Here is a 26,338-nt window from a genome sequence, read left to right on the forward strand (position 1 = left end):
TTGTCAGTCACTCTGTCATGTTGCTCTTGAGTCTGAGGTTCAACAACTGCCTACGGTCATATGCCAGCATCTACTGGCTTTCCCAGGGCTCAGTCTGAAATAGGAAACATGTTCCTGTGGTCACAAGGAGAGGTGAAAGAGAGGGCAAAATTAGTCTGATCAAATAAATAACAGCAGGGCCATTCTGACCCTTTTTTAAGGTGCAACTAATCTGGCCTCCATGTACTGTAAATGACATTTAACATGAAAGAATTAGACTGAAAGGGGATCAGTATAAGGTGTGTCTAGGATGTCTGTAATGTAATTTTAATGGAGCTAACTGTAGTGTAGTTACCGCTAATGAGAATCTCAAGCAAGGCTCATGTAGCTTTCATGCTGCGATGCAAGGCCATCAATTAGCAATGAGGGCGGAGACTGGTCTTTCATGCTCATCAGAGCTTTGAAGGAATTAGTCCGTTTGAACATTTACATCTTTGAGTGAGAGAAAGAGAGAAACAGACAAGAAGAGGGAGAGTTCACTTGGTAGGTTGCACCCCGCTGCTATCTGAGATAAAGTGTTCTTTGCCGAGGGCAGCTCAGTCTTTCAACTCAACTTACAGCCTGTGATAAGTGATCTACTGTAACTTTTTTTTACACAGTAACTCGCATTCTTCTAAGAAGCTCTGCTTGAGTTAAAAAAAGGCTTCTTCAGCTGTTTCAATTTTTTAGATGAATGCAGAGATTACTAGATTAGAGGGAACTCTCTGAAATAACCTTCAGAAAGTCACCCTATGCTTGAATTTAACCAAAAAATGACATAAAATATGACAATCAATGCATGTTCACACCATTTTCATCCAAGCGGTCTGTAATGAGCATCCATGCTTCATACATACATGTATTGTACTGTACTATATGTCCCTTATGTTTCCTGAGGGATGTGAGTCACACACGGAGGAGGGGAAAGAAGGAGCATGACTGACAGACAGAAGGAGACAGGAGGGAGTGCAACAACACTGCACGTTAGCGAGGCGAGGGTTAGCAAGAACAGAGGAGCTGCCATCCAAATGGATAACACAACAAGCAACAAGCAGCAACAACAGTGACAGCTACACCTTCCAGCTGCTGTCTTTCATATGCTAATGCCGGTATTACTGCCTGCCAATGCAACACACAACACAAAGTGTGTGTTTTTGCGTGTCAGTGTGTGTTTATTCCAAATGAAGCAATGCACTCTCAGCGCTCTCTGCCACATGGTATTGGTAATAAGAGTCATCTGGCAAGGCTTTGAAACGCACGCACATATGCACACATAATACTGTGAAGAAAAAAAAAAAAGCTTTCATCTTTACTTTGATGTTTCTTACATGGAAATCAAATGTTGCGTAGTTTTGTAGTGGGCACGTTTTATGATGACACTTTGAATATATTTTAAGAGGGGAAAAGAAATGGCACTTTTCTTACAAGATTAGTCTGATGTTATTCTATATTTTTCTTTGCCTGGGTCCAGACCTTGGAATCCATCCACTCTATCAAGTTGACAGACAGAGTGTAACGAGTTGAGAGAGAGAGTCTGATATCAGGCAGTGTTGTTTTCTTACTGGTAACAAATCCCATAAAAAAGACCTAAGCCAACAATTCTCTGATCCTCAAACAGTGCCTGTGGAGCCAACACCTGATATACTTTAGCTTATTCCTTTATACTTTAAGCCCTGTTTCCACCAAACACTTTCAGTATGGTACCTTTGGAACCGACAGTAACCCTTCAGACATGGTACCTAGACCCTAGTGTTTCCACTGCAAACAGTGCCCTTAAATGTGGGCGGGGTTGTTGTCATTCACTGCTCCGTCCAGCACTCACTGTATTTCCTCATTACTGGTGACACAGATGGAAGTCTGCACCTCGTTTATCGTCCACAGAGCGGGCTGCACTCTGACATTTTCAGACCAAAATAAAACAGGCTGCAGTGAGAGTCTCTCTCCATGAGATATTTAAAAATAGCAGGTTTGTGCATTAAGTCCCTCTAAGGCAAGCTCAGGGGTTTGGTGTTGCTGTAGCCCACAGGAACAACGCTCCACAATGGGTTTTTTTCTCTGAGTGAGGACTAGAATATATTCCGCTGACATAACCCGGTCGTATTATAAACGCTTGAAGATCCACTCATTACTAAAAGTGTATGTCATATAAAAACTTGGTCGAAGTTGTCATAGGAAATATTTAAGGTGTGCTGATGTATTCACGTTTTCACCTCACACACTGAGTGACATTACAAGTTAACGTTCTACCTTAAAAGACGCTAGCAGTCGGCCCGGTGAATTAAATTATTTTTTCTCCGACTGGAGCTGCTGCAAGAGGCAGTAAAACTTCCTTTCATTTTATAGTAACAGTAATAAAACTATCTACGGTATGAAAAGTGGTTACATGAGCCTCAACTCGACCCTGAGCAGAGTGACCGTCCTCTATTGACCAGTCAACGGACTGCAGTGTTCACAGCTCCACCTTTTAGTACCAGATCTGTGCGCTTGGTACCCCAACAGAACGGGGACCGAAAATGAAGATGGTACGGAATCAATTCTATTGGTAACATCCACAACTTTTCACAGTAGAAACGGAAAAAAAGCATACCAAAATGAACTGTGTCGTACCGTACTGCTTGGTGGAAATGGGGCTTTAGATCTTCATTGTTGTCCAAAAACTACTTTAAAAAACTTGGGTGTGTGACGTGGCAGAGGGGCTTCATTGCTCCAAACCCCAAATCTATGCTATTTCCCAAAGAAATCTAATATAACTGAGTAAATGTTCTTCTGCTGGCCTGATATTCAATTCAGAGTATTGATGACCACATATTCCTATCATTGTTGGGCTATCCTTGATTTGCAATTAAAGCAGTTGGGGGGGTCTCATTTATATACACTGTGTACGCACAAAATGAGGCCTAAAAGAGGCGTACGCCATTTCTCACGCAAAAGTTTTGATCTTTAAAAACAGACTTGATGGGAGAAACTTTGACCCATGGTTATGGACATCTTGGAGCATGGGAAACTGACGACGCAGATGGTGAAGTAGAAGCCTGATTGTAGAAATTGTCAAATATTTTTTGGCGCACGCCATTTTTGGCTTTTAGTATGGATCCTACACGTTGTTCTATAAATGAGACTCCAGATCAGAGTCCTGTGTCAGTGTGTTCTCGCAATACCACCCACAAAAGAGATGATTTGCAGGTGATGTTTTGTCAGTTTTATCTCCAGGTTCGGTTCTTCGTAAAAGAAAAGAGCATTTCATACCGAAAGTGCTTTTACAGATTAGTCAAGTCAAAGTTCACTCTAGCCCCGTCACAAAGCATGCCTCAAAGGGCTGGACAAATAGTAATTTCAATTTAATTTCAATTTCAGTTTGATCCATAAAGGTCAATATAACTAATCACAATTAACCTTGAAGGGCTTTAAAGCACACAACATCCCTCTGTCCTTGGACCTTCACAGCAGATAAGGAAAAACTCTCTGCCAAAAAAACCCCTTTTAACAGGGAAGAAAAATGACAGGACGGAGTGCAATAATATTTTAATAAGAGAGCTGCTTTAATAAGGTGTGTTACTAACAGGCACGTTCACTGTGGAGGTGTGCTGCTTCATATTATGAGAATAAGCAAAAAATATTCATTTAAGCTGTATCTACTGAATTACTTTCATTTTAAAATATATCATGTTAGTTTCACATGTAGCCAACGAAATGTCCCAAAATCAGCTCTTTAAACGTTAAACTGAATTATTTGAACAGAGCATGATTATTATAGGATGCAGATATTGTGCCACAATATCACCAAACAGTGACCCGTACAATTCCACAGAGATTGGACATGTTTCAGCTGAGTTCAGTAACAAAGAGTGTTTTTGGCCGATATAAGTAAAATTCTTTGACACACTTGTTTTTTGACTACTGAGCTGTCTACGTAAGTCTCTGAATCCAACTATTTATCATCTTAAAAACTGTCTTGTTTCCTAAAACATAGCACTGTTTTGAACTATGTAAGCAACTCTCGGCAAGTGTTAGCTAGCCTAAATAAAGTTTCCACTTGACGGAGTTAGTTGTAAGGTGGAATTTCTACTACTGCGTCAAATCAAGGCTGTAGCCACACCGTAGGCTCTACATCAATGCAGAGCCTACGGTGTGACCTACATTGCAGCCTGACCTGCACCTCCTGTCTATGTTTGTAAGCTAAAAACCATTTCCCTCCGTGGAAACAAAGCTTTTATTTACTTTAGTTTCACAGATAAGAAACAATAAATTGTGAAGACAATAAAGCCTCCACAAAAATAGCATTTTAAGTCTTGTGTGTGATTTATCCTGGCTTCATATGAGCAGAGGAAATCTCTGCTCGTTGCTAGGCTAATTTATACAACGTAAAATGCCATAGGCTTGTGCTAATAACGTTAGCATGTTATATTTGTTTGTAAAACGTGTTTAGTATAAGACAGTTGTTTTGTTGATGAACCTTGTGAGTAGTAATAGAGCCAAATTTTGTAATGTTACCTTTGTTAAATGTTGCTGTTGTCCCTGGTTTCATATGAGTAAAGAGAAGTCCGCTAGCAGCTAGGCTAATTTATACAACGTAAAATGCCTTTGGCTTGTGCTAATAACATTAGCATGTTGTATTTGTGGGGAAAATTTGTCCAGATAAAGACAAGTGTTTGTCTGTGAATGCTGTGAGTGATAGTGAAGCTGATTTGTGTACTTTTGTTTGAAATTGTCTCTATTAAGCCATGTTTAATGTGTGTTTAATGTGTGTTTTGAATCAACTAAACTTTACAGCACTTCACAGAAACCTCTGCCAACTAGTGTTTTGGAGGTGTAACTGCAGAGTGACACAGACACCACTGCACAAGTATAAATGTTGATAACGGTGTAGGCCAAATGCATAAGCTACAGCGTAGGGTCTGCTGCACAAGTATAAATCCCCCATAAGCCCCCTATAGCCCATTTTCGCTATTTTTGCACCTCAAACTTACGTTCAGTTTGAACTAACGTCCTGAATTAAATGAGATATACTTCGTATTTTTAATTTGTCAGGTATCTTACTGACACAGTTTCACAGTCATACATTTAATACTCATATTTGACATGTGGATCTAGGTTACCCATTCTGTGTACATCTATGGGTCCAACCATTGAATATGGATGACAGATGAACAGATGGATGGACACCTATACAGATACCTATCCTTCCCCTGATGTAGATGGAGACCTAGATATAATTTTATTTATAGGGCCAAGGACACCTTACAGGCAAAGATAGAGAAAATCACAACAAATTAATGAAGTCAACAAGATAAGGAATAAAGTAACATAAAAAATAAATAATCAGCAAGTTAAATAGCATGGACTTCATGTATCAGATTTGTCAGCTAAACATTCATTCAGTGAACTCCAGCATAGTGTAACAAAAAGAGGTTTCCAGATTAGTAACGCTGTTTATGCCAGACAATTTTCCTCTTTTTTAGGTAGCAGGAGTGAAAATTAGTCATCCTCCACATTTGTTGTGTTGTGGTTTCAGAATGATAAAGACAGATGGAGAACAATTAGATACAAAATAGGTTGTAGGCTGTACAGGATGATTTTTTTCCTTGGCAATTATCATGTTTTTCCCAATTGATGTACGGATTTTGAGGCGTTCTGTTATCTCAAATGACTTGAAAAATAGTGCATATAGCTGCGGTAATTGGAGGAAATCTTCCCCTAGAACCCCCCTTAGGTTTAGACTGAGCCCTAAGTGCTCACAACGTCTGGCTCCATCCCTGGGTGACATGTTTCTTCATTTAAATGAACACAAGCACTGTACTTTATTTTGTGTCAGCCCCACGTGCACTGTCCTGCAGCTGTAAATACTCGGTCTGTTATTATAAAAATATCAATTATAGCTGCTAAAGGATTAATATTTGACGTCAAATATTGAGAGATGAACAAACGGATTTGGTCTTTTTGTGGGATTTGTGGACAATAACAAAGATAAAGAATATTGGCAGCCTCTTCCCTTAAAATAAAAAAATAACTTTTCCTCTGTGAGGTTTTGCATCTGACAGCTGCCCCATGGTACACTGTCTACACTCATTAACAGCTCTGATTATTATGAGTATATGCAGGGCCATGTGGCAACTCCTCATGCCTGTAAGGATTATCTCATTAGTCCGGCAGCATTTGTCGCCATTTCAGTTGTGCCGTTCAGCTGATTTCACTTCACTGATTGAAGGAAATGTGTGACAAATGAACATGATTAGATTATTCTGAGCTGCTCTATTAATATGTCCGCGTAGCTGTGTTTGCATGTGCTACTCAATGTACACACAACATGCCTCACCGAGGGTGTCGCGTGGCCTGTAAAACTTCTCTCTGTGGGAATCAACTATCTATTCTGTGACAGAAATGCACCAAGGTCTCTGACTGGCACATGCTAAATCCCTCACTGTGTCATTGGGAGGCCACCAACTGGAGTGTGCGCTCGTGTGTGGGTGAGGATGTGTCTGTGTGTGCAAATGCCACAGATCCCAAAGGAATTAGTCTGATTTTTTAGGGCTTCCAAGCAGCCCTGGGATCTTGCATGCATGCGTGTCTCTATTTGCTATCTTGCAGTCCACATGCTGAGTTTAACTGTGCTGCCAGAGAACGGTGCAGAAGACAAATCCCGTGGCGAGGTTATCCATGATTCACCCGTGTTACTTGAAGAGAGAGAAAGCAATGGAGAGACGCAGAGAGAGAGGGAAGCAGAATGCTTTGGTATATTAAGAAGATAATGTGGGGGGATCGCAGAATGAGAAATGAAAACACAGAGAGTGAAAAAAGAGAAGAAAACAGGAGAGTGTCGAAGGCTCGAGAAGGGGGACGGAAAGGAGAGGAGAGATCAGTAATCTGAACTCTTTGTCAGAGTAACAGATTAGCTCACTGGGTGAAATGATATATGAGTGGCACCGGGCCTCCTCACATGCACACGCGCACAATCACACCCCCACTATGGATCAATTACCCTGTCATCCATGTGTGCAACCATACATCATCACCTCGATTACATCTCACACACACACACACACACACACACACACACACACGCACACACACACACAAAGTCTGGCACTTGCATGCTGACTCCTATATATACTAAACACACTCCGCTAGAACTTCAAATGTACTTTGTTTCATTGAGTAGGCTGTGTTCGTTTGTGTGTGTCTGGTGCAGTGGTTCTCACTCCGGGGTCTGGGGACCCCCAGGGGTAGTTGAGAGGGCTCCAGGGGGTCTCCAGAGAGATGGGGAATAGTGTATTTTCATGATTCATATAATTCAATATAGAAGTGAACCCCATGTGAGTAAGAGACATGAGTGACTATTCTGATCATGGAGCCCGGTCTCACTCCAAAGTCGCTGAAATCCAGGGCTTGGGCAGTGACTTGCAGCATCAGAATCCAAGGAAAAAAGGTCTTAAATGTCAGCGTGATATGCAACCTATTGCCATTGTAGTACAGGAGGAAACGCAGCAGGACAAGGACAAAAGTTAGGAAGGTGAAAGTCCAACAGGGAGATGGGAGGGGTTTTGGATGAGTCCAACAAACACCGACTTTCACCCGCGAGAGCAGTGTTTGTGTCCCGTAAGATTCTAAAGCCAAACCCTGTACTTTTTTCCTAAATCCAACATGTTTTTGTTGCTGGAGGAAAAAACCCATCAATTTGCGGTGTTGTACCGACATAGTGTGTCTATTTTGAAAGAGACTGTATGTAAAACTTAAATTTCCTGTGAAAACGGAAGTGAATTTTAAAAAAACTTAAATTTCCTGTGAAAACGGAAGTGAATTTTAAAAGAAGAGAACCTGACAGGGTGTCATAGAACATCAACGACCAACACACCCAGGGTACCTTGCACGTCGTATGTGGACGTGGAAAGTCCATGACCAGAACGTCAATATGTGACCAGGTCGGAGTGAGAATGTGTTGGATCATGGGTTTCACTTCCTCCACAGTTATCTCCTCAACAGCTGATGTTAGGGCTACAAATATATTTATTATTATTATTGATTATCTCCCTATTATGTTCTCAATTAATCAGACAAAAGCAAAACGTGTCCTATAATTTCCCATAGCTCAAGGTGATGTCCACAAACTGAATATTTTATCTCAACGACAGCCCGAAAATCCAAAGCATTCAGTTTGTTATGAGGTATGACAAAGAAAAGCATCAAATTCTCACATTTAGGAAGCACGAAACCTGCAAATATTTGGCTTTTTTGCTTTAAAAAAACCCCTAAAATCAATATTTGGTGGTTAATTTTGGAGAGACGCACATGGAGCAAGATGCAGGCCATCCTCAGGAACTGCAGCCACCCTCTCCACAACATCATGGCAGGACAGGGAAGCAGCCATAGTGATCGGCTTATTTCCTTGCGTTGCGGGACTGAAAGCTTCAGGAGATCCTTCGTCCCTACAGCCATCAGCCATCGGACTCAAGATGAGTAATTAATAAATAGTCACTCAGAGACTCAGGGACTTTTTTTACTTTATTTATTTCTATTGGCACCTTATTGATTTACTGGATACAAGAATTTCCACCATGGGGATGAATGAAGCATCTATCTATCTATCTATCTATCTATCTATCTATCTATCTAGAGACACACATATGCGTGGTTGCACACACACACATATAGTCACACACAGTTACACCCCAGAGCCAGTGGGGCTGCTTCCTCAAATGAACTGCAGAGTGACAGAGTCTGAACAAAGTCATTTGTTGTGAGTAAACTTCTTTGGGAAGCTCAGGTCATTTCAGGCAGTGGAAGAGACTGCGACTACACATACACACACTTGCACACACACACTCACACGGGTCAGTTTGGTTGGGCATGGTGTCGATCACCCCTCTGCTCCTGTTGGTCGAGTCTACTGGGAAATGCCCATAGCTCAGCTAAAGTGAGTTCAATTTAATTTGAACTTCACACAGCTGAGAGAGAAAGAAAGAGATGAGGAGGGGAGGGGGCGAGCGAGGAGATCCAATATTGTTTTGTCCTTCCTGAAATGACACAAACATTTCAGATTTTCCTCATGTCCAGCATCCAGCCCCCCTGAGAGCCATTGCTGACGCATTTTGAGTTGTATGACACTGTGTGTACGTGCTTGTGTGTGTGTTTGTGCTGATGCATTAGTCCATGCCTCTTTTCTGTTTGTCTGCCAGTCTGTGCTGACAACAGAGGACAAATATCATATATCCAACAGGTCTTGGCGCAGCCCATATGCTCTTCTTCACATTACTGTACAGTATCATTTACGTTTCTTGCATGCAGCCTCTCCAGTCAGCTGTTCCCTGCTGCGGCCGCTAGGGAGCGCTGCTCCACTTCACAGCTGACAGTGGAGCGGCGCTCTCCATCTTCCAGGCGGACAGACGGGAGCGCACCAACAGTCTGCATGACTCCCCGACCGCATCGCACCTCTGTCCCGCCACACTTTGTCGTCGCTCCCCCCTAAAGAGGATAAAGAAGGGGTTCTCGATGCAAAACACAATCCTGCTTGGGGAGGTCTAAAGTTGGATGTTTCCTCCATGTTGGTATGGCTTAATAACTAAGTTTCTAGTCTAACCCGCTGCGCACAAGAGGAGGAGAGGAGCGGAACTTTCAGGGGACCTTTCCAAGCACCGGAGTACCCGCTGGTTTTAACCCAGGAGGTGACATCTGCCACCGGCTTTATTTCTCTCCAGCCCGTCTGCGGAGGTGGATGATATGGTGTAACTTTTCCGCTCCAGTCGAACCTGACAGAGGAGCCGTTTTATGGTACCGGAGAGGGGATGCGAGCCTCTCCTCCGTCTCGGATAGCGGAGCGGCTATGAGGAGAGAGGATCACCTGCTGGGCTAACAGAAGAAAGACCACACCGCACCAACAGGTATGGATCACAGGACAGCCTTTATACACCTGCACAGAGTCGCCCTGGTGGCGCATCCAGCGGCTTCAATGCGCTTTCTGTTAAGTGTATGAAAAGTGTGCGTGATAAAAAAGTAAATTAGTGGCACACCTGCCACGCATGGACGCGCTTGTGTAACAGTCCGCTGGTTATCTCGTCTCGGAAAACCATTTACGCACAGATTGGATTACACTTCATCTGTTCCATTTAAGGGGGGATAGACAAGGATTTGATTTTTTTATGAAGGCATGGGAGTTATGCAAAAAATATTGCCTCGAGGTAATATCCCATCAGCCTGCTCTGGTGTGCTATCAGTTTTATTATCACGGTGCTGATTTTATAGCAAAGACAAATGATTGCGGTTGTTTCAGGTGTTGCACAGCCTATATAGGGCTGGCCTCCCTCCCTCTTTCTCTCTCCCTCTCTTTCTCTCTGACACACACACACACACACACACACAAATGCACACGCACACAAAGGGGGCACGCAGGTCTTTGCTGTGCGTATATGGGCATATGGCGCTGAGTTCATGCGCTGTTTTATGCCGAGCTGGTGTTTAGCGGGGGCAAACAGCTGCTCTTACTTCTCGTTGACTGATTCTGTGAGCTGTGCTGTGTCCAGATGTGCTAAATGATAAGTATGAACGCAGTGGTGCCGGTGGCGATGGTGGGCGTCTTCTGCACAACACCATGGATCACCTGATGTACTGTAGATGGTGATTCATAAGATGACCTTTATTGGTGACAGTAGCAACATAGTGCATCAATTTGGTAGCAGGGTGGAGGATGTGAGCTGCTGAAGTTGTTGTGGGGGCTACTTTTAGGTCTGGATATGTTGATGTACACAGTCGGAGGTGACATTATAACATTTAAGTCTCCTGACTGTGTTATCTTATCTTATTTCTGGCCTTTTTATAACCTTGACTTGTTTATTAAATCCCCATGTGTGTGTACAAGCTGGTTTGATTTAAACAAAGATGGTCATCCCAACTGTGAATATATCTCTGACATGCTCCTGCTCCATCTGTCTCGTACTCTCCCTCTGTTTCCATGAGCCTCGGCGAGGAACACAGGAGAAGAGACGAGGCAGAGGAGTGGAGTGAGGGAGTTACAAAATAAGGAGGAAGAGAACAGACAGTGAGGCATGATTGACAGTAGAGTAGTGATGCAGGAAGGTGTCCGGGTGCTGGTTCATGGGGAAAATACAGGAGGCCATTAGAAGAAACAAATAAATGTGCGGTCACTGATTAGTTGCTCCTAGAATGGTTCTGGAATGTATTTTTAATATGGCCACAGGCTGATGAACACCACCATGAAATGTTACATCACCGCCCGTTCATTCAATAAACACTTTGGGTCTTTCTGCTCACATTAGTAATTACAGGCTCATGGAAGTGACGAAGAGGAGATGGGGGGTTGGAAATGGAGAGATAGAAAAAGGAGCACAGAGGAAGGAAGAAAAGGAATGAAGTTCAAGTGTTAGATTGTCATTTTTTAATAAAGCTTAAATACTTTGTATGCATCTATGTAAGCGTATCAAATTGACTTTTGTGCCGTGTCATTTAGGAAACATTCACTAATTGCAGCCTCCTTCCTGTGACAGGCTGCACATACACCCGCTCCAATAAATAAAACACAACAGTGCTTCTCCTCGTGTTATTACTTAAATATGAATTGCCATGTTGGCTGAATCACATTACATCTCCTTCAAAGCCGGGCGAAAAAATTTGACTGAGATAACACAAGTGATGGAGAAGTCGATGTGGCGAAGAAGAAGGTTTGTGTGTGTTGGTGTGAATGTATCTTCTAATCTTCTGTCTTTGTGTGAGTTTGGACATTTTTTTGAAAGGCTGTTTGAGGGTTGGATTAAGTTTAAGTTAAGGCTTAAATTAATGGCCGCAAAGGGGGTCTCCACAGGTGTGGTTTTGTCATGTTGCCATAGGGAGGCAAGGTGAAATAGTCCAGTTTGAACAAGTCCGGTGGCCTGCAGTTTCCTCCAGTATGCCCAAGATTGCAAGTGTGCACTGTGTGAAAACAACAATCACATTTTGAAATGTAATAACATAACAACGGGAAAACAAGTGGAAAAATGGTAATTTGAGTACTCTGCCATTTGCAAAGCAGTGTATTATCCCCCGTATTGCTCTTCACATGCAGCCATTTATTTTCCAAAAGCAAACATGCACTGGGGCGTTCCTGTGGCACAGGGATTAAGACGCCCACCATGACCTTTGATGCATCTCTCTCTCCCTCATTTCCTGTCACCTTTCCACTAATCGCTGTGTAATGAAAGCATTAAATGCCAAAAATAAATAAATGAATAAATAAAAAGCAAGGATACACATGTATGCACACATGGCATCTTTAGCTGAAAACAGGATCTTGATCTAAAATGACTTCTTATCCTTGTAGGGACCAGGAGTCCCAGCAATGTGATTGTAACGATAGATTTGCATCCCTGCAACATGAGTAATCAAGTAAACACACACACACACACACACACACACACACACATCCCAAATGATATGTTTCCATATCCCAAAATTTCCCTTTGTCTCCCAGAAGGTTATCTCTGGGTCTAAAAAGTGAAGCCACTGCACAAGTGTTTTAAACCTGCATTCTTTCTAATGTCCAGCAGGGGGCGACTCCACTGGTTGCAAAAAACAAATCTGATTGTATAGAAGTCTATGGAAAATAACCCTACATCTCACTTGATTTTTTAACCTTAGTAAACAGTTTCCTTTTGAGTTTATGGCCCAGATAACTAAATTTGAGTTTTCTTCACTACAGCATGATGTTCATTTTGTAAACTATGGTCCCATCTTTAGGAAAATAGACGATAAAGCAGGGTATTCTTTGGTTGTGGCTACCTTATGATTGACAAGTCACTACCACAGTGGTGTCCTTGGGTTCTCAGTCAGATCCACCCCTTGCTCCTCCACAGCTCCACCCTCTTGTCCAAATACAGTCACTTCTGGCTCCAAAATACCAAGATGGCGACGTCCACAATGCTAAACTCGAGGCTTCAAAATGGGGAAACCAATGGGTGATGGCACGGTGGGTACGTCCACATCTCAATCCGACCTCGTCACATATCGACGTTTGGTCATGGACTTTCCACGTCCGCATACGACGTGCAAGGTACCCTGGGTGTGTTGGTTGTTGACGTTATGGGACACTGTCTCAAGTTCTGCCTGTTATATGCATTGTCTTCTTTCAAGATACTATGTCAGTACAATGCTGCAAATTGACGTTTTGTTTACTTCAGCAACAAAAACACGTGGTAAGGATTAGGAAAACAGGGTTTGGCTTTTGAATCTTATGGGACGCGAACACTTTTCGGGTGAAAGCCGGTGTTTGTTGGACCCAGTCGTACTTTCGCCGCCTTCACTTTTGTCCTTGTCCGTTTCCCCCTGATGGCGCCGGGTGGCATTAAAATATAGCATCATGTCGACATTAAAGGACGCCTTTTTCATTGGTTTCTGATGCCGCAAGTCACTGCCCAAGCGCCGGATTTTGGTGACTTCAGAATGAGACCGGGCTCTCTTTTACAGTCCACGATGTCTCCCTGTGCATTTCTAACACACATGCTCCCTCCTTCTACATTCTCTGTCTCTCTTCCTTTATCCTTCAACTCTAACAATAAGCCCTCTGGGCCATGGGAATGATGTCAAAGCCGCTGTCCAGAGGGACAGAGAAGGAGAGACAGGACAGAAAGACAGGAATACAGAGACAGGAAGGAGACAGACAAAGACAAGAGCAACCAGGAAGAAACAAAAAGTATAATATGTGTAAAAAGTGATTTTGTTTTCATTTGCCACCTCCTGTAGCTGTGCATGATGAGAAGAGAATAGGAGCGAATGAAAAAAGAAAGAATGAGAAAACAGGAACAAGTGAGACAGACACCTAAACAGAGAAAGAGAGAGAGATAGGGGAAAAAAAGAAAGAAAGCTACAGGGGATAAATAAAAATAAATAAAAAGCATGTGTCCTATAAAAGGTGTTCTGTATTTCATTGGCCATCTCCAGTAGCTGTGTGTGGTGTGCCGAGGCCCAGGGGGGACGAGTAGCCACTCTAAATGTGTGTAACCCACATAAAGAAATTGTTTCTGGGAGATCGGGCCCCGTAAATTCATTCCTAGCCGCCAGCCCTGTTCTTATCCCACCTCCCAAAGGTGAGCTATAACATCCAAACACATATATTTTTTAGATTCTTCCCCTCTCTCTACACACACACACACACACACACACACACACATACACACACTTTTCCACCGAACACGCACACATCCAGACACCTCTGCTCCCCCACAGACACACATCTTTCAGCACTTTATCTGTATGCAATTTTTGCTCAGGATGCACATATACACACACACACACACACATATATTTTCTTACACACATTTTTTTTGTTGTTGCAGAAAATACACATTCACACAAACACATCCACACATTGCTTTGCTCCCAAATGGCTTGTGTGGGACAGTAACGGTGACAGCTACAACAGCATCAGTACCTGCTGTGGAACAGAACAGCGTCGGAGGGAAACAGCAGCAGATGCTGCGCTCACAGCTCCAGGATTACCTTAGCCTGAACAAACTCCATTACTGCCTCTATTACCCAGGTATACACAGCCCAGGAAAAAGCACTTTGCAGAACCACTGTTTACCCAGCACCTCTGCGCCCCACACACTGTTTCCCTTGACTGCAGAGCAAGGAAGGGGTGAAGACCAGAGGGAGAGGACAGAAGAGAGAAGTTGCATGGGGGGGAGAAACATGACGCTTTGCTTTCAGTGTCTGTCTCGGTCACAGCCGGGGCAGTGTGCAGAGCAGAAAGAGCTAGGTTGTAAATTCAGCAATGAAATCACATTGGTATCTTACTAAGCTGCTTCCTTAATAACGTTGTTGTGGCAACGTAATTGCTGCGTGGGTTACGTTCAGAGACGTTCTTTCAGGTCATGAAACACTACATTCATATACCATGTAGGCTCCCGAGGGAGGATGATGGGTTTACAAAGTGTCGGACTTTGGCACCAGAATGTCAGGTTTGCATCGAGACTCTTGTCTTAGGTTTAGGCAACAAATTGGTTTCAAAAAGTCGTATATAAATGTAATTTGTAGGAGACAGGGCTACACCCATACACAAGTACCTAGCAGGGAAGACATTTTGTTTCTCTGGGGACAATGGTGCTACATTCTACATTTAAGTGGTGCAAACAAGACAGTCAACGTAAGATGCCAAGACAAAACAACAACAGAGCAAAAAGACAAGTCAAATGCAAGAGTCAGTGCAAGAATTTAAAATTTATAGGTCATTGATAAATAAGAAATGCTTTAAAAATTCTGTTTCTTGCTCCTAACATAAGAGGACATGCTGGTCTTCTATATTTAATATCACCGCTAATTGAATAGCTTTGTGTTCTGGACATTTGTCTGACAAAATAAGCAGTTTTCATGTTGAACGCCAAGAATTTTGATAGCTCAGTAATTGGTTAGGTCATTTATCAAGCAAAGATGCAAAAGGAAATCTGGTTAGAGCTTCTTAAATATGAGGATTTGCTGCATTTTTTTTTTCTTTACATCTTAAATAATTAGGTGTCGTGGGACTCTTGGACAATGTATCAGACAAAACAAGCAACTTTAAAACATAAGGAATTAGAAAATGAGGAGGGAAATAATCAAAAAGAGTAAGCAACAATAAAAATAAGCATCAGCTGAAGCCATAACTTCATCAAGTAAAAGTACCAAACTTTTTTATAATTCAAGTTTTTATTGGTTTGAAAGGCTCGGGCATACAAGAATACGAATATGGATGTGGACTCATCTCTCTACAGGGTCACATAATCACAGAGCAAGTTCATAGTAATGTAGGCTTATCTTCCATTTTGATATGAGTCCATAACCGGTCCCGAGGAGATACTCCTTTCTCCTGATCACCATTTATTCTACTGAGCATACATTCATATGAAGCTATTTTCACCATTGTATTAACACATTCTTTCAATTCCGAGGCCTTTGTTGTCTTTCAGTGCCTTATAATAACTCGACAGACAATTATTAGACCCACAATAATGACAACGTATCCAATGCACACTTGGATACATTTGGTATTTGCAACCGATCCTGCAGTAAACACAACTTTGGGCTTAAAGGTATTTCTGAACCAAACCAACAAGTTAAAGTTTCTTATACTCTCATCCAGAGTGGTCTGACCAAACTACACTCCCATATACAGTACAGTGCATGAAAGGTCTTGTTTCGGTTTTACATTTCCAACAGCTATTGTTGTTTAACAACTTTATTCTGTGGAGTTGTAACCACGTATGATAATATCTTTGCAGTACCTGATATTGTTCTTTCGCATATTTACCACATCCTGACATAATTTTAGACCATCTGTCACTATCAATTTCTTCCCTGAGGTCCCTTTGCCAAATCAATTTGAAATAGTTTATAATTATGTTATCAGCTATATTGTAGGACTTTACCATAATACAACTTCTTATCTGTAAGTCCTTCCAAAAATGAAAAGTACCAAGCTTTTGTGAGTTACAGTCATATTGTATTAATTTGAACACAGTCAGAATAAACAAGATATCTTAAAGGCATAGTTCAGTTTTTTTTAAGTGGGGTTGTATGGGGTACTTATCCATAGAGGGTATATTACATACAATAGATGGCGGTAGGCACACCCCCAGTTTGGAGAAGCAGGCTGGAGTCCAACATGAAAGCTGAGCAATGTACTGCTGTGGAGGGGTCAGCAACAAAGTGTATTTTAGCCACTTAAAAAGAGTCCCACTAAAAAAATGAGTATCAGTTTAAGTGTATGCTACATTCAGAGTATTTTCACTGCTTCACCTTAATGTCATATGTGATTTCCGATGGGAAAATGAAGGCGCTTTCTCCAAAGCCAGACTCCATTGTGAAAAACAGTAATTTAATATTGTTGAACACAGGAGCTGCTGGTCTATGGCTGCCTCGTTCTTTGAGTTAGTCAGTGTTATTGTTTGACTTTGGCTTTAAAAGGGTTAGTTTGGATCCACCAAAGTCACACAATAACCCAAAAAAATAACTTTCTGAAGCAGCAGTAGACCAGCAGCTCTCGTGTTCAGCAGGGTAAAATTACTGTTTTTCTCAATGGAGTTTGGCGACTTTGACAAAAGGGCAGAAGGGCTTTTCCATTGAAACAAGCTGTCTGACAGAAAGGTAAGGCGGTGAGAATACCCCCAATAAAGCACACACTTAAACTGATATAGATTTCTTTTTAGGTGGAACTTTTTTAAGGTGGCTAAAATACGTTTTGTTGCTGACCCCTCCACAGCAGTGCAATCTTAGCTTCTGTGCTGGACGGCTTCTCTAAACTGGAGGCATGCTGGTTGACTTCAACTGTTTGATATGTACCTCAAACAACCCCCTCAAAAAAAAAACTGAACTATCCCTTTGAGACATCATGTTGAATTCTGTTGATCTGTGATTGTTGTCATCATTTTTGACATTTGCTATGCTGAAAGATGACTAAATTAACTGAAAATAATAAGCGATCGGTAATAGATAATAATAATTATTCGTAGCAGAGAGACAGACAGAGAAAACGGAGATGACGGGAATACTGTGTGGCAGTGCTTTCCTCCTTTGACTAATGAGGGTATGTGATAGGGCATCGGTGAATGATGCTCTGTGTGTGTGTGTGTGTGTGTGTGTGTGTGTGTGTGTGAGTGTTTTCCAAGGCTATATATTCGATTGCAGCAGTGCCGACAATACAATGCTGAATAGTGTAAGTGGATGTGCAGAAGGTTAATAAGAGAGAGAATGAGAGAGCATGAGTGAGTGTGTGATTCTCTGTGTGAAAATTCGCCGTAAGAACGCCTGTGTGTGTGTTTATGTCTGCTGTGAGTGATGACCTGCCATGTCTTTGAGTTGAAAGCCATCCATCACCCTCATCAGTGACTCTGGGGTCCCGTCATTACATGTTTCCCTTCATTTACACTGTTAATGGCCATCTCTCTTGACCAAACTCTCCGCTGTGCTGTCTCGCTGTCGGTCTCTCGCTCTCAAACTCAGATTTTCGTTTTTAAAACAGAGGTGGGCATTTTGATTGATCAGTTCAGTTAAAAAGATTACTGACTATGTAGTTTGTTCACTTTCCCCTAAGCTAAGCAATCAAATGCACTTCAGTATGTACATCCATAAGTGAACACATCACTTCTTTCCTTTTAATGAGATTTTCACTACCAAGTAATGTACTGCGTCTGACCCCGGTGCTCTCAGTCACCAGTGAGGGGAGCTCCACTGCTGACAATGGTCATCAATATAGTTTAGTGTATTTGTTTACGCATATACACAATAATATTAAACAAAAATAATGCAAATAAGTATGTACGTAAAAACAAAAAATGTAATGCAGGGCTGCAGAAAACCCCAGAGAGTCCTGATCAAGGCGCTCTCCAGGGTTTATCTTAAGCCGTTAGATGGAGTAAAATATTACAAGGATGGAAAAGAGGGAAAGATAAAAGATAAGATTGCACACATCGGCAGACGTCCATATACTTGTACACAAAGTAATAAAAAAAGACTAATTAATAGTGGGCTTACACAGATAATATAAAAGGATAACACTGGGGAGATAAAATTAAACCTTTTACAAGTTTTCTTGAGCAGCAAAATGGCAGAGCTTTCCATGTCACTGACAAAGGGATTAAAGGGACAGTTCACCCCCACATTATAAATATATATTTTTTCCTTTACCTTTAGTGCTATTTATCAATCTAGACTGTTTTGGTGTGAGTTGCAGAGTGTTGAAGATATCAGCTGTAGAGATGTCTGTCTTCTCTCGAATATAATGGAACTAGATGGCACTCGGCTTGTGGTGCTCAAAGTGCTAAAAAATTACATTTGAAACCTCAACATCAGTGTCTCTTTCCAGAAATCATGACCTGGTTACTCAAGATAATCCACAGACCTTGTTGTGAGCAGTTTCATTTAATCATTTAGGAACTATTTTCTTTCTACCGAATGACACCATTTGTATCACTGCACAGAAGGAAGGGTGCATCTACTCACGGATGAGTTAGTCAACGTGCTCATGACTGTGCAAGATGTTAACATTGATGGCGTCCTCCTCGACTGAGCTCTAAGTTTAGCTAGCTCAGCGGTGCTGGATGAGGCAGCAGTAGATGCACGTTTGGTGGATGTAGTTTGGTAGAAAGAAAACAGTTCCTACATGAAACTGCTCACAACAAGGTCTGTGGATTATCTTGAGTAACTCCGTCATGATTTCTGGAAAGAGACATGTGATTAATCAATGCATTTTTGGCACTTTGAGCACCACAAGCCGAGTGCCATCTAGTTCTATAATATTTGAGAGAAGGTAGACATCTCCAACACTCGGACAACTCACACCAAAACAATCTGGACTGATAAATAGCACCACAGGTAAGAGGAAAAATACACGTTTTTAATTTTGCTGTGAACTGTCCCATAAAACCAAACTTTAACCGAGATGTATGACTAAAAGGAGGCCTGAGTTCATAGTTGTTTTGAGTAGATAATTGCGGAAATGATGACTTTAGGAGTACTGCTGATTAAAATATGAGGGAAGTAGCCTGTTCAGGGAACTGTACACAAATAGATCAATCTGTATTTGGTTGATTTAATAAACTCTGATGATGCCAAACTGGATAAACAATGGTCGAGATGAATGAGTTTGATGTCTGTTTCTGAACAAAAAATGGGAGCAAGTTTAGTGGAATGAGTACTTGCCCAGACTGACTTAGATTAATACTGTCAATTCACTTTGAAGATTTGGTGTCAGAGTTTTGCTCATACATGTGCTGAACACCTCTGTTATCAAGTTTGCTTTATTGTCTTGACTATAATCAAGCATAGTACTTCTTACGCAGGTTTATCATGAAAGTAGAACAATTAAAAAATTTCATATAGGAGCAAGAGGTTTGCAAATTAGTGATAATTAAAGAAAAGCTAATCACTGGAAACAGTTCATTAAAAAATATAGTTTATTATTATATATGATGTAACATGAGATCCATAAACTGCAATGCCTCTTTAAAATCTCTCTGGCTCTTTCACACTAACACACACACTCAGAGATGAACAACTGCTTGTATACATGTTGTAGCAAAGCTGTATAGTCTCTCCACACCTCACCTACACACACTATATACTGACGCAGGCTGGTTGTGAATGTGTTTGCTTTTACCTCTTCCTGCCTAAATATGAGTAAACTGCATTGTGTCAAAGACGTGTTTTTACTTTGATTTACAAAGCAAACAATTTGCTCTGTAAGCAGTCGTTTGATTGGCGTCAGTTTTGTGCTGCAGAGCTGTTAAAGCTGCCGGCTCATTTGTGACAGTATTTCAGAAACATTAGATTGTGGTGGATGCTGCGTTAACACGGTGGCTAAATTCATGGTGTGCAGGTTAACTACAAGTATGGCTGCAATTGTAGCAGCCGACTGTGCTGTAGCACGTTGCAACTTATTAAGAAGGCAATTTGATTTGTTGATTTTGGCGCGGCTATAGCTTCTGCTAATGAGTCTGCAGTGACAGGAGCTTCCACCAGTGTGTGGGCTGGAGATGTGGTATCACTTACAGCGTGGTAATAAACGGGCCGACACCGACGCTTTGGTGGCATCACGGCTGACTCATTATGGCTGATGGCAATGAGGAGCCAGAAGTCAGAGCTACGCCACGCACACAACCCTCCGGCAGCTTTCTTCATCAACAACAACTACACAGCAATCACTGTGGTCATTAGGCCAGCATAGTTAGACCCGGCCTTGTGCGTGTGTGTGTCCTATCTCTGCTCTCCTGAGGGTGTTTCTGTGAGTCGTGGTCATTCCTTTGGCGGCGGTGAAGGAAAGGTTAGGAGCAAATGACGTCCCAACAGGCTGAGCCATGGGAACCACAGAGACACTCGTAGTCGCTGATGAACTGAGCTGCCGTTGACAGAGTATAATGAGAGTCATAAACTCACTCACTTCTTTCTTTCAGTAATTTCTACACTTTTTTTGTGTGTGTGTGGCTCAGGGCCTATCCTACTGGCTGCCTGTGTTTGTCTGTGTATGCCCTTTTATCTTGTAGTCTTTCATTATGTTCTTATAAGTGGAACCACTAGCTATTTTATGGCTGCCTCATTAGGTTGTCAGGCAAGCCCACAGCACATGCAATTATAACTAATTACGCAATTATGAATTCAGTATGAAGCTTTATATACTGTAGATTGGTATGTTTGTGCTGGAGCGCAGACATAGCAGTAATTACTGCAGTGTGGGGGGGAAGGTTGTGGTGTGTATGCGTGGTTTATAAGTAGCTGATCTTTAGCTTGAAGCCCACTAATGGCAGAGATCAAGAAGGTGGTGGAGAAATATACACACACACACACACACACACACACACACACACACACACATTTTAATACTATTGTGTCCACATTCAACCACAAAGTACACACTAGCGATGCTGTTGTTTAGCTCGGTGCACTATAAGCTTTGACTCCAGCTGTAGAAAGCTTTTACATTTAGTCAACAACTGAATCAGTAAACACACTCCAACCAAGAGCTCAGCTCGGCTACTTTTTAATCTCTTTTCTCAACAAGCAGAGAGAAACAAAACAAATCTCGTACTTAGAAAATAAAAAGCTCTGTTTAAATTTAAACATTTAGATTCAACAGTAATACTACTGCTTCTGTTACAGCAATTTTATTAAATAATGGACGTAGCCATCATGATGCCACCCTTTGGTTTGTGGACTCCCATTCTGAAGCCTTGAGTTTGGCATTTTGGCCGTTGCCATCTTGAATTTTCGAAGCCAGAAGTGACCATATTTGATGAAGGGGGTGGAGTTGTGGAGGAGTGAGAAGTGGATCTGACTTACTGCGTTTTCTGAAACATCCACCACCCCATCCTATTCCTTACACAGACTAATCAAGACCGCTTGTTTCTTTACTCCCGTCAGCGCTTTGGTCATGCGATCGCAGCCTTCCATAGTACATGGTTTATGCATGAAGTACTGGCTCATGATTACGTGGGATATGTACAACTTTTGGTGCATTATGTTTCGTGGGAAAAGAGAGGTTGTAAATATGTTTATGTCTGCGGTAAAATTAGGCATTTTAACATGGATGTCTATGGGGATTGACTCGCTTCTGGAGCCAGCCTCAAGTGGTCATTAGAGGAACTACAGTTTTTGCAACCACTGCGTTGGCTTCATTTTTCAGCCTTGGAAAATGTCGCTTGAACTGGACAAGTGGGACTGGAAATGGCTGATATTGTAGTAATAGCTACATATAGGCCGGTCCTATTGAGGCTGAAGTACAACAGCTACTACAGGTGTAGACAGGAAGAAGCTGAATATGGTTGGAGCACAATGTACTGCAATGGGTCCCCCCTTGTATTGATAACACAAATAGACCTAATGTAATACTTTTTGAAAAAGTGGAACAGAGTGTCTAGAAGTCTCAATTACTGATAGAGTGAGAAATATGAGCAGGGACGGCCTCCATTTTAGAGGTCTTGACTGGCTACTCAGCCAATAACTCACAAATACAATTGTTTTAGTTGTTTTAGGGCTCTGCCTTCTGCACCATTTTTACACATGTGTAGGCCTACTGGTATTAGATGGAGGCAGGATCAGGAGCACTCTAGTGTTGAATTAGTGTGCACTGCATGGCTTGAATGGCTGCCATGCAATGCAGGCAAAGAGAATGGGAAAGAGAAAATCTTAGCAGTTAACTTCTACTGTATAACTGCACTTTAATTAATGTCAGAATGCTTAAAAAGTCATTCATTTGTCATTTATTTCAAATGTTTAAAAATAGTGCATTAAGCTTGTGCGCCCTCCACTGGCCAACTATCACAGGTGTCAACGCTGCATTTTCAGAAACATACTGTCATGTAAGTTTGGCTTCCAACACCAATGACACAGTCTGCCCAGTAAGAGGGAACACCTAGTTAAGAAGCTCAAGAGCGTAGGGCTGGTTCCCATAATCCGCATGCTTCAACCTTCCAACACAGCCGGAGCATTTCTGTTTTTCTACCAGACACGTTTCACACCAGCACTCCAATAGATGAGATAAAAAAAAAAACATAGTGGAAGAGGGGAATGAGCTACAGTAGGTGGTGTGCTTCAGTGTGTCATGTTTCTCTACAGATCCTATTGAGGAAAGCAGGCGAGGCTGCTAGGCTCCCAGTGTGTGTGCGAGTCAGGGCTGACAGTAATACAAGCAGTATCTGGCACCCCCTCCCAGGGATCACATCCTTAAGACGGCTTCTCTTACTAATCCCCTCCTAATATGACTAATATTATGACACTGCCATTAGCCAGAGCCCTCCGAGGGCACACAGAGGGAGAAAACTACAGCCATGCACATATGCATGCACACAAACAGCGGTGTTTGGGTCGGGGTTTGGGGTATTATTCTGCAACATTTTTCTACAAATAAACAGCTTTTTAATGCTCTGTTTGTGCCTGAACACAACATCGATCTAGCTTTTGTCATCTCAGACATCCAACGCTGGTTTGGTCATTTGTGGAGTGAACCATCTGTTGGACGGATAACGATGCCCAATATATTTCTGCCAGCAGCCACAGTTGTTCATTACAGGAATGTGTTGCTTAGCTGGACTTAGTGATAGCCCCAAGGCTGAGAGGACAAAGATATGTGTCAGCGCTGGCAGAAATCACAACCAGAATCAGATTTATTACGTAAGTCGGTATTTGCCTCGGTGTTCTGTGCATGCGATAAACATATTGAAAGGAAGTAAAAATAAAGCACAAACAAGACTTAATCAACAAATGGCAAAAGGAAAAAGCATCAGTGACTACAGAAAGATGATATCTACTGTAGGAAATGACACATCAGCAGAAGAAGAAAACAGGATTTTACTCGTAGCCAATTTGAGATCATTTAGAATCGCATTATTTTAAGGTGTTTACATGTTTGTACGATCTCGTCAGCGGATAACACAACATTCTCTCAGTTCGAGTCAGGATAAGACTCGGGTTGTGTGGGTGAGGCAGAGAGAGGCTCTGAATGCAGAACAAGAATTCTAATTTTAAAGCCATGAATTACCAAAAGACTGCTTTCAATTTGATTGAATCCAACTTTATTAGCATTCCGCCTGCCTTTATGTGATGAGGCTGAGCTGGCCTTGTGTCCTCTCCCGAGCTGCAGCTGTGGCAGAGAAGGGCACAAAGAGGAGCTTAATTTGTGATGCCGATGGCTTTGGGGGTTTCGGTCACAAGGAGTTACATTGTCAATTATTTTCCATCAATATGTTTCCTACACGTTTTGTTTCTCTTATCTTCCGTAGGAATTCTTTGGCTTTTACCTATTAAGCATGTCTGTACTGTGATGTGAAAATGAGACAGCAGCTAGTTAAATTTTTGGCCATGCTAGGAGTATAGCTCTATAGATGGAAATGTTGGTCCAGGCTGAAATTTCGACACCACTATTAAATGGATTTCCATGAAATTTTTGTAAATTCATGGTCCCCAGAGCATGACTTTTGTAATCCCTTGACTTTTCGTCTGGCGCACATGAGGCTGACATTTGTGGTTTTGAGTAAAGTACCTAAACAACTATTGGACAGAATGCCATGAAATTTAACACATCCATTAATAAGCCCCTAAGAAGTGAATTGCCCCTTTGGTAAGTCCATCCCCTTGAACACAGACTGACCAATCATAGCGTAACATCAGCCAGCTCCGACAAGGCTCCGACAACAACACAGCTGTGCTCCATTGACTCTAATGCAATTGTCATTTTCAGGCTGATTTTGTGGATTTGGAGCTAAATGTTGTGCCTGGAACAGGTCGTGTATTAATGATACTTGTTACTTGGAGAGGTTGGAAAAAGATACGTTTCGTCCCTGTTCCAAAACCAAAATCAAACCCTGAAAAGTGTAGGGTTAGCTAGCTAGCTACTGAAGATATAGCCTACTGAATTCCAGGGAAACTGTGTGTTGTATGTTGTAAGGCCCTCTGAGACAAATTTGTAACACTGAGCTATATAGATAAATTTGAAATGAAGTGAAATTTAACTTCTTGCTGTCGCTGTCTCTTGTGAGTGTGTGTGATGAAGAATGGTTAAGGTCAAGAAATATTCAAAGCTAAACGGCTTACAATTCCATTATTATTGGAGATTGGTTCCTCAGGTGACAAATCCAACACATTCTCACTCTGACACATCCGTCGCATATTGACGTTTGGTCATGGAATTTCCACGTCCACATACGATGTGCAAGGTACCCTGGGTGTGTTGGTCGCTGACGTTGTGGGACACCGTGTCAGGTTCTGCCTGTTACATGTATTGTCTTCTTTCAAAATAAACGCACTATGTCAGTGCAACACCACGGATTGACGCTTTTTTCCTTCAACAACAAACACACATGGTTAGGTTTAGGAAAAAAGATCAGGGTTTGGCTTTAGAATCCTACAGGACATGAACATTGCTCTCGTGGGTGAAAGTCAGTGTTTGTTTGACCCATCCACCACCCTTCCTGGCTGCCCCAGTCAGGCTTTTGCGGCCTTAACTTCCGTCCTTGTCCCGCCACGTTTCCACCTGACTCCCCTGGGCGCTGTTAAACTAAACGGCAACTAGCTGCGTATCATGCCAACGTTTCTGGTTTCTAATGCTGCAAGTCACTGCCCAAGCGGTATCCACACGTGATTTTAAATTAATGCAGAGGTGGAGTACAGATCTTGAAACAGAAGTCGTAATAACTGTGTGAGGTCTTCTGTTGATATGCTTCCTGTTGGAGTGAGAAGCAGCACTTGACACACCATGACGCTGCGGTGGCGGTGTGCCTTTAGCTTTAGTCTTGTTTTTCGAGTGCCCTTATCATCCATCGCTGCCTTTGATGTTAAAGAGCTCTGATTTGTTTCCGACTCTGCATGTTTTTATTCTTTACTAAACAACAAAAAAGGTGGATATGGATGATAACAGCAGTGGATAAACTAAAGAGGTAAATGTATGAGAATTAAGTGTTTATTAGTCAAATCTCATCATGAACATGCCATGTGATGATCAGGTAAGTTTCCACCATTAATGTTGTAAGCTATAGGAATTAGTGTCAGACTGAGCAGTGAGTGCACTGTATATGGTCTGCTTAGAGGTGGCAACTCTCTGCTCAATCTGCAATATCCCTGACTACACTAATGAGGCTCTTAAAGGGCCTCGGACCGTCTTTCTGAGTACTGCTATCCTGTGTCATGCAGTAGGGAGCTGTCCGTGGTGCTGCAGCAGCAAACACCAGGAAACAAACATGTTAGCAGTGGGTGCTGTAACCTACTTGGTATGCTTGACATGAATTCATCAGATCACAATCATTCCTCACTGTGAATGTTGTCACCCCCCCCCCAGTTCAGGCCCCCCCACAGGATGATGACAGTGCTGCCCTGTGCTGTCCGA

At 42.1% G+C, this 26,338-nt stretch overlaps 1 protein-coding gene across 1 annotated transcript in view; it reads left to right on the top strand.

Annotated features, from left to right (window-relative positions):
- Nucleotides 1-9,384: 9,384 nt before the first annotated feature.
- The window catches only part of LOC126402860 (chemokine-like protein TAFA-2), a 127,164-nt gene continuing 110,210 nt past the window's right edge, over nt 9,385-26,338 (top strand). Inside the window, exon 1 of the mRNA XM_050065179.1 lies at nt 9,385-9,890. The gene's annotated coding sequence lies outside the window, so the exon portion shown is untranslated. The remainder of the gene's footprint in view (nt 9,891-26,338) is intronic.

Source organism: Epinephelus moara, chromosome 16 (assembly GCF_006386435.1).
Source record: "Epinephelus moara isolate mb chromosome 16, YSFRI_EMoa_1.0, whole genome shotgun sequence".
Classification (NCBI taxonomy): Eukaryota; Metazoa; Chordata; class Actinopteri; order Perciformes; family Serranidae; genus Epinephelus; species Epinephelus moara.